Genomic DNA, 15,918 nt, shown 5'->3' with positions numbered 1-15,918 from the left:
TAAAATGCAAAGAAAAGAAAAAATGGGGGGGAGCAGATATTGAATGATATTTGCGGACGCTACAATTGATTTCATTGAAATCAGTCCAGTAATTTTTTAGTCATTGAGTGAGAAGCATGAAAACAAACAAATAAAAAAACAAAAAAAAAATTGATTGCTCACCTATGTTTTAAAACATTTGCGTCTTTGTTTATAGATAGAATAAATCGTTCAAATCAGCATCTTCTTAGCTAATTAGACTTTTTTTCCGTAGCCAAATTACCAAAACTTCCTAAATATTGGGGTGAAAACGTAACTCTTTTAAACAGATATGTAACCGGGTATTTTGAACAGGACTACATATACACACCATACCCGTAAATTATATATATACAGAGCCGGACTTAGGGGTTGCAAATGTGCACGTGCACCACCACCCTTCGTTGTAAATATACACTACCTAAAATTGAGAAGCTAGCAGTGAAAATAGTCTGCCATCATGTTTCCGTTGGGGGCTTAAAAGAAAGGAGAGTTTTGCAAAAAGCAATAGTTTAAGTCGATTTTCAAAAGGTTGAAGGAAAAGGATACATCATGTAAAACAATATAGCATTTGTCAAGTGCGTCGGAAAACAGAAGCCAGGAGGAGAGAAGAACATTTATTTATTTTTTTTTTGCATAACCCTTGCCACTTTCTTTAAAATACTTTCTACCACTAATAATAATAATAATCTAACTTGTTAAAAGACTACATAAATATATAAAAAAAAGAACCAGGCTTCTGTATCAACCAAAAGGGGAGAATGTTTATCTTAACTGCTCTTGACCTACAGAGAATTGTACAAGCAGATTGTCATCCTGTTCATTTATCTCCAACCGTTTTCACATTAGTGGTACTGGACGTTTTATTTAATACAGGCACCATGTCTTGGCGCCCATTTTGAATACGGTAACCGATATGAGAAATCTTTTACCACAACTTTTTGGTTTTTAAAGATCTATCAAACGAGATATCACTTGACCTATGTTTTTGGTTGTTTTAATTACAACAAGTTGCAGTTCCATTATTTTAAGCAGTGTTGCCGACTTAAATAAATTGCTAAATGTTATTCTAAATATAGTGCAAACAACGTAACTAAGCTGCAAAATATTTTAATAACTCGTAATTTGCTTTATGGTGCAAGAATGGTTTCAAAAGACGACGTTTTTAGTCTTTGGGCTATTTATAATGTTAATGTCAAAGTTTTCGTTCCAACAATACATGTAAATGAAAATTGTAACTGAAATTAAATGTTACTTATAACTTTTCAGTAACACTAGTTGTTCCCCTAAACCTTAGGCCTGACGTACACAAAACCATGCTTAATTGAAAGTTCTAAATCCACCCTAGTTACATTTCACTTGTTTCAGTTTGACCACCGACCACCTAAACCTCGATCCATACCATATAGCTATATGCAATTATTCAAGGACTTACAGTTAGTAATACACATTGTGTTGATTTTTGGTATAGTTTGTTTTAGTTTAACGTCCCATGATTATGCCAGGGCGTCTAAAGGAGACGTGGAGCTAATGATTATAATGGAATCCGAAACACTTCGGTCGTTCAACTGTAACCCCAGCGGAAATCGAATTCGGGACCACGCGAACCGAAGTCAAGTGTGCTAGCCGCTAGACCAAATGGAGGTCCTCACATTGTGTTGATTTAAATCATTAAGTCAGCGTTGCCAGATTCGAAGATCAAAAAGTAGCGTGTCTGTGCTCGAAAAGTAGCTGATTTAAGCTATTTGTAGGCCAAATATATACAGTAGAAATGAATTATTTGGCAACTAATGACTGGTACTAATTGAAAATTTTTAACATGGGCTGGAAAATGTGCTGGACATATTGCAAGAAATTATGATCGATGAACAAAAACAATTCTAGACAGGATACCACGAAATAAAAACAGCCTAAGAGACGTCCTTATACAAGAAGGTTTGACGAAATCAAGAACAACTGGGGAGTAACCTGAAAAAGAATTGCTCAAGATAGATAGTTGTGGAGAAGACTTGGAAAGACCTTCATCCAGCAGTGGATTGACAATGGTTAATTGTGATTATGGCTATGATTTTATTATATCTGGACCTCAGAGGTAAACTAAATCAAGTCATAATTTCGTAATTTACAAGAGAAGCGATAAACCAGTTCCTTAAGTAAGATATATAGTACTGTTTTCAAAGTATACTAAGTAGTTACAAAGTAATAGGATGCTTTTAGATACATTGTTACACCACTAGAAAGAACATAGTCTATTAAAAAAGTATTCTTAACTCAATTTCGACCAAAAAATGACTTAACATAGTTTACCTCTAAAGTTCATGTATATATATAACTTTTACTATAGAGCATCCCACCCTTAGAATGCAGTACAGGAGTAAATGACAATGCTTTTCCTTATGCCCATTGTTGCCAAACTTAGCCTGAATTTTAGAAATAGCTTTTTCTGCTAGATATGGATAGGTTATTGTAGAACATTGTATTCTCTATCAAATAATCTGTTTTTCTCATATCAAGAAGAATTTTCAAGTATTGAAATAAATTGAAATAGTGGAATCTTGCTAATGACAAATTCTAAAGTCGCGTTAAATATATCACATCATAAGTCTGGAGCTATAAGAGATACAAAGTTGAAACTTATACAGCTATTAACACCATATTTGGTGCCAATGTTTGCATTCAAAAAACTTCTTGAATTTTAAAATAAAAAAAAAAATAAATAAAATGTAAGAGAAAGTGCATATACTATTACAATGCAATATCTAAAAAGTTGACTAGTGAGAAACTTTTTTATTTTTCACCTTAGACGCGGGTGCAAAGCGAGAAAAATATTGAGAAATGATTGAAGTTATTTTTAAAACAATTTGCAGGTCGATATCTTTCTTTATTTGGGTTTTATGACTTTTAGTGTTAAGAGTCAACTTTCCAAAGCGCGCGCATCTGACCAGAAGAAAGGCAGTGACAAATCTTTCCAATGCTATTTTCCTTACAATGTTTATTTTAAAGTTACTGATGTAGACTGTCGTGCTATACCGATGAGTATTCACTGTTGATGCTATGTGAGCATGAATCTACTGATATACGGTAGGTATACACCCCTGCATTGATCAAATATAATATTCTAGTTTATGGGTTTATTTGCTTCGGCTCTTCCGAGCTTAGGATGTAAGTAAAAGCATATTCAGAACAAATAATGAAAAAACTCTACCTGAAGAATAACAATAAGTAATAATATAAAAAGCAATACTGTACTGTATACCTACTTTAGGGCCACCCTATATATATATATATATATATATATATATATATATATATATATATATATATATATATATATATATATATAGACTAACATACAGACGTGCGCGAGCGTATAGTTCTTATTTTCTCTTTTCTAAGAAAGACAATTTTCAATCGCGGATGGATGGTAAGTACAGTGGACACTTGAATCAGGATAGTAATTAATTTAGCAATAACATAAATCACAAAAATGCAGTTGGTACTCAAACAAAACGAACTGTTTCTTCAGAAGATTAATATCTATAGAAGAGACAAAAACAGGCCAATATCTGTTAATAAGAAAACACAAAGCAGAATGAAAAGGCTCTTTGTTCTTTTCCTCGTTGTTTCTTTAGAAAGCATGGAAGAAACAAAATGAATTTTCGGATGGTTTATTTTGTTTGGTTTGGTTTCCTCGCCCAACGATCTGTACCTTGTTGGCTGTCACTATACGTGATTTAAAATCACAACTTGCTGCGTTTGTTTAGAATAGATGTAATAGGATTTCTTTTCATTCTTCTTCTGTTTCCAGACTGTCATTGTGTGTCTGAGGTGTCAGAAGTGAGTATAGAAACAAGAGCGGTTCAGTTTCGGGTGTAGGTTGTTGAAATATTTAAAATATTTGGTGTGTCGTGTACAATAATATTGTATTTACTGTATTGTTCATAATGGAAAGTGAAGTGCGAAAAAGACGTTCAATTGGTAAGCTGCGTGGGAGAGAGCGTGAAATAGTGCTGAACGTGTTTAAACATTTTGCACAAAGTATGAATGTTAGTTCTGCAGTTAAAGAAGCTTCAAGAGTTACAGGATGTTCAAAAAGAACTATTTACACGATACGAAAGGAAGAACACAAGGGAAAATTGACGACTCCTGCGAAGGTCAAGCAAAGAAGAAAAGGACTGCAGAAAAATACAAGATCGGTGATCTACGATGGTATTGTTCAGAGTGGAGTACGCCGTATTGTTCACTCGTTACTTTTCGCAAATATTCCACCAACACTAAATGTTATTTTAAAAAACGTTAATGAAGACGAAACCTTGCCTAATTTTTCAAGAACTACTTTGCACAGGTTTCTACATGACATCGGATTCCGATATGTAAGACGAAGTAATAAGCGTGCTTTCATCAGGGCCTAAAATTCAACGAAATCACAGTTCCACACTGGTAAAAATTTTATATAGTATAGAAAAACTAGTTTAGTCAGCATTTGTTTAGACATATAATCAGTGTTCTGTCCAGTACATCATGTTTACCTGCGACCCAAAAAAATATTATTATTATTATTATTATTATTATTATTATTATTATTATTATTATTATTATTATTATTATTATTATTATTATTATTATTATTATTATTATTATTATGGGTGATTCCACGTAAAAGGGAAATTTTCTGTCACGGGCATTTCTTCAAACTACTACTAGAAAGAATCACCTCATTTTTATTTTGTTTGGTAGTAACCGTCACAAAGTAGGTATGCCATGTATAACAATTTGCAAATATAACACGAAACATACGTAAAAAATTAATTATTACCCAATTTCTCAACACCGTGGGCTGTCACAGACTACAGTTGACTGATTTTAATCAATAAATTACAACTGAAGTCGTAAATCAAACATCATTTAATGGTAATTAAATGGAAGAGAACACTTCAATGTTTCGGTTTTGTGGAAAGTAAATCTTTATAACGATTATTTTGGAAACCTTGACTATGCTTCGTTTCTGTCACCTCTATTTCGTCTCAACTCCATGGCAATAGAAAAAATTATCATTGCTCTCAACAGATAGCATGGTCGTCCACATCGGCAACACCCACAAGAAGACAAGGCAGACATGTTTGACTGAAGAACAGAAAAAGTTGTGTGCATGTGTTAAAAGCTATAGGAAAAATATTTTTGTGTGTGGAAAACAGGTGCGTATATTAATTGATTCTCAACACCATGGTATTTATTACTGAATGTATTTGTATGGTATATACCTTCTTTCCCTCGAGGAACCTACGCCTTAACGTAGAAAATTCGTACACAATTACTCACATGTACTGGTTAAAAAGTGGGCCGGTAAAAATAAATTATATTCGATTTTCTCAACTCCATGGTTCTCAACTCCATGTCCATCTGAAAACTAAGGAATCCACGGTGTTGAGACAAGTCACGGAGTTGATAATCCTATAGTGTTTGTTATGCTCATGCTCTTCCAAATATTTGTTCTTTCAATATATTGATAGAAATAAAGCTCGTTTATGGTCTAGTGACTGGTATGCTCGCCTTTCGTGCGTGGTTCTGGGTTTGTTTCCCGGTGGAAGCTCAAAAATTAATGGTGTTTACTTCGCACAGTAAGGCAATTAAAAAACTCATTTGAGTAGAGATGTATTGAAACCTGATCGCGCAGACCATCGCAACGGTCGTAGGAGCCGACACGCTGACCACGTGTCATTCACACCCAAAGACCGGCTGGAGGGTCCTAGCCCATTTAAGGAGTGTTTCGCGGAAGTTCAGATTTGGGGCTGTCAGGTAGCCGGAGGTAAAACTTCAGTCAAGTCAAGATGGATGGTATCTGTTTTTAACCTATTGACGTCTGAATCTTATGATCAACTAATTGTTTTCTTTTCAGAGATTGTCGAAGAGTCTGAGGGCAATATGCGGACAGTCAATTTTATGACACGGATCGGGAGGAATTTCTCCTGGCCTACTAAACCTGACGTTTAAAAAGCGTTGGCAGTTGTCATTCTGTGTAGACTAGAACAGCCCTTCCCTGTTTCCTCAAGACATTTCCTTCATTGGAGTGGAAAATGAGGGCTACTTAACAAAGAACATCGAATTATCCAAAGAAAACAGAAATGATGAGTGCCTTACACTGTTATTTAGTGTGCATTATACAGGGCGTTTCAAACAATACCGACAACGTTTGGGAGGTGATTCCTAACACCAAGATAAGATAAAAAGTATAGACCAGTCTGGGTGCACAAATGCTTCCTTTCGCAGTTATAGGCTGCCGAAAACATGAAAAAAAATTAACTTTGAAGGTGAAGGTCCATAGCATAAAACTATGGGACCTACCGTAGTCGGGTCAGACTTCACTTAATTAGTATGTGCGCTATCCAAATATCCATGTTTCAGAATCTTGCGGTACTTCCACAACAACTTTTATAGAAGTAGTTGGTGAGTACTTCAGATTATACGCCCGTAACCAAACTCCCTCTATAAAAATTGCTTCGTGAGTACCTCAGGATTCTGAAACATATTTTTGGATAGTGCACATATTAGTTCCTAAGCGAAGTCGTGACCCGACTACGGCAGATCTCATAGTTTTGGAGTTATGGACCTTTAAAGTTCATTTTTTTTCATGTTTTCGGCAGCCTATAACTCCGAAAGGAAGCATTTGTGTACCCAGTTGTCTATACTTTTCGTCTTATCTTGGTGTCAGAAATCAGCTCCCAAACGATGTGTGTATTGTTTTGAAACACCTTGTATATATACCAAATATACGGTACAAATACACTTACCAAATGTTGAAAAAGTATTGCACTTTCGACGTGTGGACTTGATCACACAGACAAGACAAACGGTTTACATAAGCTCAGAAAACAAATGAAGTAGACAATAGACAGGTTTAGTGACTACTTCGTCTGTTTCGTAAGCTTATGTAAAAAGTTTGTCCTCTCCATATGATAGTCAACATATTGAAAGCGCAATAATTTTTCAATATTCGATAAGTGTATGTGTATTTCTTTTTTTCTTATTTACGTTACATATTCATATATATATATATACACTCAATTTTGGAACCTTCATTAGATATATTTTCATATGCTTGCAGTATTTTCTGAAGTATTTTTCTATAGCAAATTACGTGTCATCTAGTTTGTTAGAATTTTATTCAACATAAGGAGAATAATTCTAACTTACAAAAACTATTGGAAAATTATTTCAATTTTTATGTAAATTATAAGCTTAATCATTTATAAACCAAAACTTATCACCCAGATGTATCACGTTTCTCAACTCCACAGCAGTTTTCAACTCCGTGTTAACTAATCTCAACTCCGTGACCTATGGTCTCAACTCCGTGGGTGCTGAAAAGTTTATTATTTTTTATTTACTACACCAATAACGATTCAGCTCTGCTGAACACCTAATTAACATGTACTTAGTAGTAGTAAGTGCATGTGATATTTTCATTGAAATAGGCGACCATCAACGGAACAAAAATTTTCCAAGTGAAAATTTCCCTTTTTCGTGGAATCACCCATTTAGGAAAATTTTGGCATCCAGAGCAAACAAAATTAAATGCACATTAGGATACATATTTAATTGTATTGTATTAAACCATAAAATACAGGAAATAAACCGGTAAGAAAAATAGTCACACTGGAAGAAAAAAGTCACTTTTTCTTACATAAGAATTTCACTGTCATTTTTCCGTGATCATCACGCTGTCTCAGTCTGTTTTCTGCCGAGGCAAATACACCGTTATAGCAGGGCTGTTCCTTTGACTTCCTACCAACTTAAAAACGCCTTTACTTTCTGGCCAGCAGGGGTTGGGCTAAAATCTTGCAACGGACCCATATTTATATTAACGTGAAGGTAATTTTTCACAGTAGTGGGAGCTAAAGACAGTCTGTTAACTGTTTTCAATATGTTATAGTCACTTATAAGTCTTTCAACATCGGACGAAGATCGTTTCAAAGCAACAACTCGGGCTAGACTTGTTGACAGAGCATGAAATGTCTGATTTCCACAGATTTTCATAAGAAGGCTTTTAGCGTCCAGACCTTTCAACATACTGCACGATGATGCCTCTCTATATTGCATTGCGAACTGCAAAAGATCTGTATCAAGACAAATAACTTTGTGGCATTCTCTTAGGGCATCATCAGTTACATCCTCTTGCAAAACACGTAAAGGCTCCAAAGCAACAATACTGTCTTCATGCAGCAAACGCTGACTAACAAAGTTAATTATGGAATCCAGGACTTCGTAGCCTACTACAGTAAAATCTCTCTTCTCACTGACATATTTGATATGGAGTTTATTGCGACGTGTATTACGATGAAGTTGAATGCCATGTAATGAGTACTGTATTTCTCCGTTGACGTTCTCTTGCACACGTTCATTTAAAACTTTTTTTTTTTCCACCCGCCTAACAGAGGTTTCTCTTTCATACTCTCCAATTGTGCTATAGTTCTATTTTTATTTGTTATTATGTCCAAAAGAAACATTTCATTATATCGGAAAAGTGTAATGTCCTATTGAAACAACAGATAAACGTGCAGTTAGTTGCATATTTTAAAACTATATGAATGCAACCGAAAACGTTTGAAAACTAAATATAGTTAAAAAGTTCCTTCACCTCAAAATTGGCAATGGTTTTCCCTGCCATCTAGGAGACACCTATACGTATTTACTCTGGCTTAATGTCATATACTGGCAGTTATATGGAATTGAGTAACCCCCCATTGCATAATGAATGTATTGAATCAGTAAGACTTAGTTTGACACACTAAACGCTTTTAAATGCATAATCCGAGAAAAGTAAGGTACTCACATTAATACCACTCCACACTTTAAGAATTATAGTTCCACACTCCTTTCCTACAGTTCCACAAAGTGTGCAGTACTCCACTCAATTTTAGGCCCTGGCTTTCATAGAACGCGATGATATTATACATTGGCGTCATCGGTACCTGAGGCAAGTCAAACAGTTTCGAGCAATGGGTTTACCGATCTTTTATACAGATGAATCTTGGGTAAATGTTGGGCTTACAGTGGATAAAGAATGGAAGGACACCAACATTAAAAGTGCTCGACAGGCTGTGTTGGAAGGTGTGAGTTCTGGCTTGAAACCTCCACGGGCAAGGGGACCGCGATTTGCGCTAGTTCACGCGGGGAATGAAATGGGGTTTGTAAAAAATGCCGAGTTGACATTTCTTTGTAAGAAAAATACCGCTGACGTCCACGATGAGTTGACAGCAGATACTTATGAAAAGTGGTTTGCAGTGGTTTCCCGGAACAATTAATACCAAATACACCAGAAAAGGCTGTTATTGTACTTGATAATGCATCTTACCATAGTCGATTGTGCGAATCCATTACAACACAAAAATGGCGTGTAGGTGAAATAAAACAATGGTTAAGCAAAAAAAGTATTGTATTCGAAGATAATATGATAAAACGATACAAATAGTGGCGGGAGTAAGAGAAAAAAAAATGAAAAGTACAGACTCGATGAAATGGCAAGAAGTGTGGGGAAAACAGTGATTCGGCTACCTCCATACCACTGTGAGCTGAATCCCATAGAATTGATTTGGGCGCAATTAAAAGCATTCATTAAATTACACAACACAACATTCAAAGTCAGTGATATAGAAAAATTAATATCTGAAGGTTACTCCCAGATTTCCCTACAAAAATGGAGCGATTGTGTGGACCATGTAAAAAAAACTGGAACAAGAATTATGGAAGGCCGATGAACTGCAAGACGATGAAGAACGTCTTCTCATAGCACTATCATCATCATCTTCAACTTCATCGTCGTCGTCGTCGTCACCTCAACCATGCTCTTCGGGTTTGCAGCTACAGACTGAATACACGGAAGGCATTTCACCTTTAAGTGGTAGCAGTGACAGTGATTAAAAGGTATTTAGCATGCGTTCTTTTCTTATCCTTTTATTTTAAATTTACTAATCCTTCGTTAATATTCGCAAATGCATTTATGATGTCTATTATAGTGTGGTGTTTCATTTAGACCTCCTGGTATTTGTTAAAATATCATGCTGTTGTTCCGCGGAGAAAATCGGATCTAAACCGTCGGAAGTGGGGAGCAGCTGCCTTCACAATATGCTTTGTTTGACAAACGCAATTGGATTTGCGTATATTTTGCGTACACAGACGAATGAGTGTTTTCATACGTCATATTTTCTGGCCACGTATCATCATCACCCTACTCCAATTTTCACTCTTACCCAATTTCAGTATCTTACCCAATGCTATTCATTAGTTTGCCGCACAATCGGTACAGGAAATTTCTGTGTGAAACTGTTTAGTCTGTCGTCTATTTCAATAATATGTTTTCTATTCGTTCATATATTCTCTCGATTCCGTATTGCCTTTTTCAAAATTTTATTGCAAATATTTATAAACCATCATAAAAGGAAATCTCTAACACACAATTATTAGACTGTTTCGTACTCTTCAATTCGCCGTTCCAAGTGAATTTGCGCGAATGGAATGACAAAAAGGTTGAAAATATATGAATTTAAAAAAGATTTATTTACAACACAGTCACTCTTTCTTTTTTCTTCACAAGAAAACACACAGCGGAAGAAATGTGGCAACAGCGCGCTCCATTTACCCTGTACTGCAATATAAGAGTGGGACGCTCTATAGGTAAGGTAGAGTAAAAACAGATCCAAAATTTAACGAAATTCATACAGCGAAAAACAAATTTGATCCTTCATATTGCAGCAAAACTACGAAAATTAATACAAAAGAAAACTAGAAAGTTAAGAATCACTTGTTTGCTGGGACAGAGAAAATAGATACATATAGCTCGAATTACCTATATACTTACATAATATGTATATTCATGTTTCGCAAGTAATTTTCAAGCAATATAAAATTTCAGCGTAATGAACGCATGATTAGTTTTCTTGAATAAAGGTCACATGCACCGCTGAGAAAAATGAAATGAAATCTTTGAGTTTTACGTCCCACGTTTATGCCGGTTAGGCTCAAGGAGACGGTGATGATGAGTAATGAATAAAACGGTGGAATGAAGAAAGTGGGAGGAAACGGGAGAACCCCGAAGAAACCCACGCACACGGTGTTTGTCCACCAGAAAGTTCACTTGGCGGGAATTGGGATTGAACCAGGGACCACAAGCACCAGAGGTGAACGCTCTACCAGTGAGCCACCGCGGCCCCATGCACCGCTGAGAACTCAGGAATAAGCTTAATTTATGTTACGGCACTAGATATATGCTTATACGTATTATTGCATTACGGCCTTATAAACTTGTATAAGAAACAGGATGTACATAAAGTGAGATGCGAACTACACGAAACATAAGACTTTGATTCTAACTTGTTTGGTGATCCAACCCGAGACCACAGATAGCAAAGATGAGTGCCGTAGCTCCCACCATAAGGTTAAGGAAGTGCCTGATTTAAAGTGTCAATTAAACACTGAGTTGTGAAACGGTAATAAAGCAATTGATCAATTTGAAACAAAATATATGGTATAATAATTTACTCTATTTATTAAGATAATGAACGTTATATTCTGTTTTTAAAATGACAATCAAAGCAGAGTGTTTTGGATAGTAACTGAGAAATTGTAAAATTTCAATTTTGGTACGATTAATTACATTCGTGCTGCTATGTGTTGTGTTATCTGTTAGGAGGTATTGAACAATTCTGATTCAAAGGAACTAAATAAACTACTCTATAGTACTGGAGTTAATTTAATAGAGTTTAATTGTATAGACAGTACTGAGGCTATTTGAGACAAAGTCTATTGCTAAAAGTGAAATATGGGTTACTATTAGGGTTTTATCTCAGGTATGTTATACCCACTGATGATTGAACCCGGAACATACGCATGGAAAGCATTAGCGCTAGCAAATTAACTACGAAGAAGTACATCATACCATAATTCTGTCAAGAATGAAGGCAAAAATAAGAACCGGAAACGACAGACTGTACGATAATAATACTTTCAAAATTTTAACTTCATATTATTTATTTCGAGACTTTCGAGACGAGACCCGAGACGAGACCGAGACTTGGCCTTCGAGACCGAGACCGAGATCGAGACAAGCATCTGTTGACCGAGACGAGACCGAGATCGAGACGGCGATTTTTGACTCGAGACGAGATCGAGACCGAGATCACTACTTACAAACCGAGACGAGACCGAGACTGTACGAAGTCTCGTCTCGCCTCGTCTCGATACCATCCCTACCCATGAGACTTCCTATTTATTGGAAGTAGATATCCTATGGAAATCTAGATGTCGGCTTACATTCTGCTATTAATCTAACCTAATATAAAATAAAGAATTGTTTGTGTGTGTGTGTGTGTGTCTGTGTGCGGCCTGGGGATCAGAAGAGTGGACCAAGAGATACCAAATTTTGGTCACGGGTACCGTGGTCCAGGCCCCAGGACCAGGCGAAGCGTTTTTTTTTCGAACCAGAGGGGTCACCGGGGGGATACCAAAACATGTAAAAATAGTCTAAAATGACCGATATTAATGTCTAATTAAATTCAGCTACCATTGTGTGCGGGCCGGGGGTCACCTGGGAACGCGGGTTTTTGAGACGTAAAAATAATCCAAAATGACCGATATTAGTGTTAAATGCATAGTTTTCCTGGTCGCTGACATGAATGGTGATGGCGTTGATTCCAAATACAGCCCCCATCCGCTGGGAACCAGGGGATCTCAGGAGGTGAGTACCGGAATATGTAAAGGTAGTAAAAAATGAACGATAACCATTTTTTTCTTTCGTTGTTCAGTTTGTTTACATAAAAATTTTATCTGACCCATGCGAAAAATGGGTATTTCAGCTAGTTTATTTTTTCTATGACTTGAATTCTCTTGTACTTCGGTTCGTCAGCACAAAGATCAGAAATTACAACGATAACGTTGTATGTAATATTAACAATCTGTGCCAATTTACAGAAAGGGATCAGAGGCGAATTATCTGAGCAGTATTATATATAAAGAAAAAGAAAGATATATAGAGATTTCGAGACATTATTTTTGTAATCGGTAACTAAACAGAGAGTTGTTACTATACCAACGTGGTAAATAAATGTATTATACATGTATGTAGACATCTTGTCGAAAAAATAAGTGTATGTATAAAGGTGTAGACATCTTGTTATATATGCAGAAAAGTAGATTATGTACGCTTCTCATGGTTAAGTATTAAAAACCAGCTAAGAAAGTGTTAAAACGTTTTGAATTATTTTGAAGATTACTAAAATACGAACCAGGACAGACCCTTACAAATTGGTGCCTCACCACCGGGAGTTATATAAGTGTCGTTTTGAAGGATAGTAAAAGCGGCAAGCTTTCAACGCGACCTTAGTATTACCATATTGAGAAGTGGAAAAGTAATTCATCGAAATATGGCCATGAGTACAACAAGTAATAATATAATTGGTGAACAGAGTGTGTGTACAGAAATAAATCCTAGTGAAAATTTGACAGACATTTTAAAAGACTTGTCCCAACAAATAAGAAACCAGTCAGAGCAAATTCAACGCTTTGATGAAAAATTGGACCAGCAAATTCAACACTTGGATGAAAAATTGGATCAGAAGTTAACCCAGTTAGCCAATGATTTTGATAAAAAAATAGTGAAGTTGGAACAATGCAATGAAGACAGATGGGATCGTGTTCAACATCAATTAAATCAGATGAATCAACATGTAGTGGAAAAATTCGAGAAGTACGATGAGAAAATGGAAAAAGTAGTACAAAGGAACACGGAAATTCAAGAGTCAATGGATGTTCTAGAATCAACGATTAATGCCCATGAAAATCATATTAAATTACTGCGAGACGAAGTAAATTTCATCAAGGAAAGATGTATTCCCGGAACTCCATTTCAGGATAACGAATGCCCGAATCATCCTACAGCCACAGGTTGGGTACCAGATCGTCCTCCCAGAACAACTTTAGAACTTGATGGATCTTCGAGTGGTGCAGAGAGTAGTGAAAGAGAAGGAAGAGTGAGGCAAACATCCAGGCGCAAACACGTCTCCAGTAGAGGTATGAAGACGTACACAGGTAAACAATTGCGATTCCGCGAAGTTAAGTTGCTTACAAAATTTAGTGGCGTGCCAGAAGATATACCCGCTAGGGCATTTCTCGAAAAATTTCAGGATGAATGTGAGCTCATGGGTATAGATGAGTCTCAGTTTTTAAAATTATTACCGCACATCTTGTTACCACCCTGCTTAACATGGTTTAAAGCTATTAGAGGTAGTCTTCATACATATTCAGATTTTAAGAATGCTCTTCTATCAAATTATGAAAACGATTTTATGGTAGCGAATAGAGATGCCGTATTGCGAACGAAGCATTACAATCCAAAATTACACCGGAGTATTACTGAATTTGTAGTATCTACATATCATGAATTAAGATCACTAAACCCAAACCATCCGGAATCCCGAATTATAGCTTCCATTAGGATCTTATTGCCATTTAGACTACAACAGTTGTTAATGTCGGCACAGTGCATTAACTTCAACCATTTAATTATGCTCATTCAGAGTTATGAGAGTCAGTCTGCAATTCAGAATAACAATAAAATGCAGGATAGAGGTCAGGGTAATTATGCACGTAATCAGACACAATATGCTTCTGTTCGTAATGTAGATATACAACCTTAAAATGATTCTAATGTTCGTAGTTGCAATAATAGAATGAGTAGTTATAATGGTACCGGAAATCAGACGCAACCTAATTATAGAAATGGAGCTAGGAATTTTAGAAATAACAACAGGAATTTTAGTAGAAGTAATAATTATAGCCGATCTTCACAAAATCAATTTGCAGATGGCAGGATTTCTGTAAATAGGAGTCAAAATATGGTATCATCCTATGAAAGACAAGAACGTACACAAGATTGTGCCATACAATGTTGCTTAAATGAACCCTTCGAACGTATAAGTTGAACTGTCAAAAAGGCATCCGACAGATTTGTATTAAATTGACCTTTGCTTACGTCTATGGTTAATATGTTCTTCAGTCTATTTATTATTAAAATCTATGTTGAAAACATATGCAATTACAAGATCAGTTAAGAAAGTGATAAAATTAATTTATAGCAATTAACTGAAAATACTATTGATTTGTTCCTTATAGTTTTGTTGCAATTTCCTTTTATAGCATTAATTGAGGAAATGTTAATTTGTGTTTCATGTCTTTTGCAAGGTTCTCTCATAATTACTTATATGAATATTATTGATACTTAAAAATAAAAGATCATAATTTTAATGTAAACGTATGAAGGTAATGACAGACTTATATAAAATCGATGCACCTTATTATATGGAAAGAATAAGAATAATGAATATTGAATTTTTTAATTTTTCAAAATTTATTAATGTATTAAATGATAATCTTGCCTTCTGACCCTGCTAATATTTAATATATTACAAAGATCTTTGTTTGTAAATAATTTTGTTTGTATATGAAGGAATAGTTAATTTGTACCCTAGAAGGAAACTATCAGTTAGGTTTAATTTTTGAATAGTCTTATTCATGATAATTGTAATTCGTCGTTATTAATATTGAGATATATTGACAAATATAAAAATGTGTAATGTTATAATATATTATATATAAATGGAAAAGTAGAATATGTGTATTAAAGGGTGATATTAAATATACGAGGGCTATTCAAAAGGTAAATGTTTCATGATATTTAACCCAGGGTTCTTTTCTTCATAGTAGAACTATTATGGAAGTAGCGTCCGAGCGACATCTACAACGATAACGTTGTATGTAATATTAACAATCTGTGCCAATTTACAGAAAGGGATCAGAGACGAATTATTCTTTGCAGTATTATGTATAAAGAAAAAGAAAGACATATAGAGA

Source organism: Thermobia domestica, chromosome 6, assembly GCF_964235325.1.
Source record: "Thermobia domestica chromosome 6, izTheDome1.hap1.1, whole genome shotgun sequence".
Lineage (NCBI taxonomy): Eukaryota > Metazoa > Arthropoda > Insecta > Zygentoma > Lepismatidae > Thermobia > Thermobia domestica.
Note: the sequence above shows the minus strand (reverse complement) of the source record.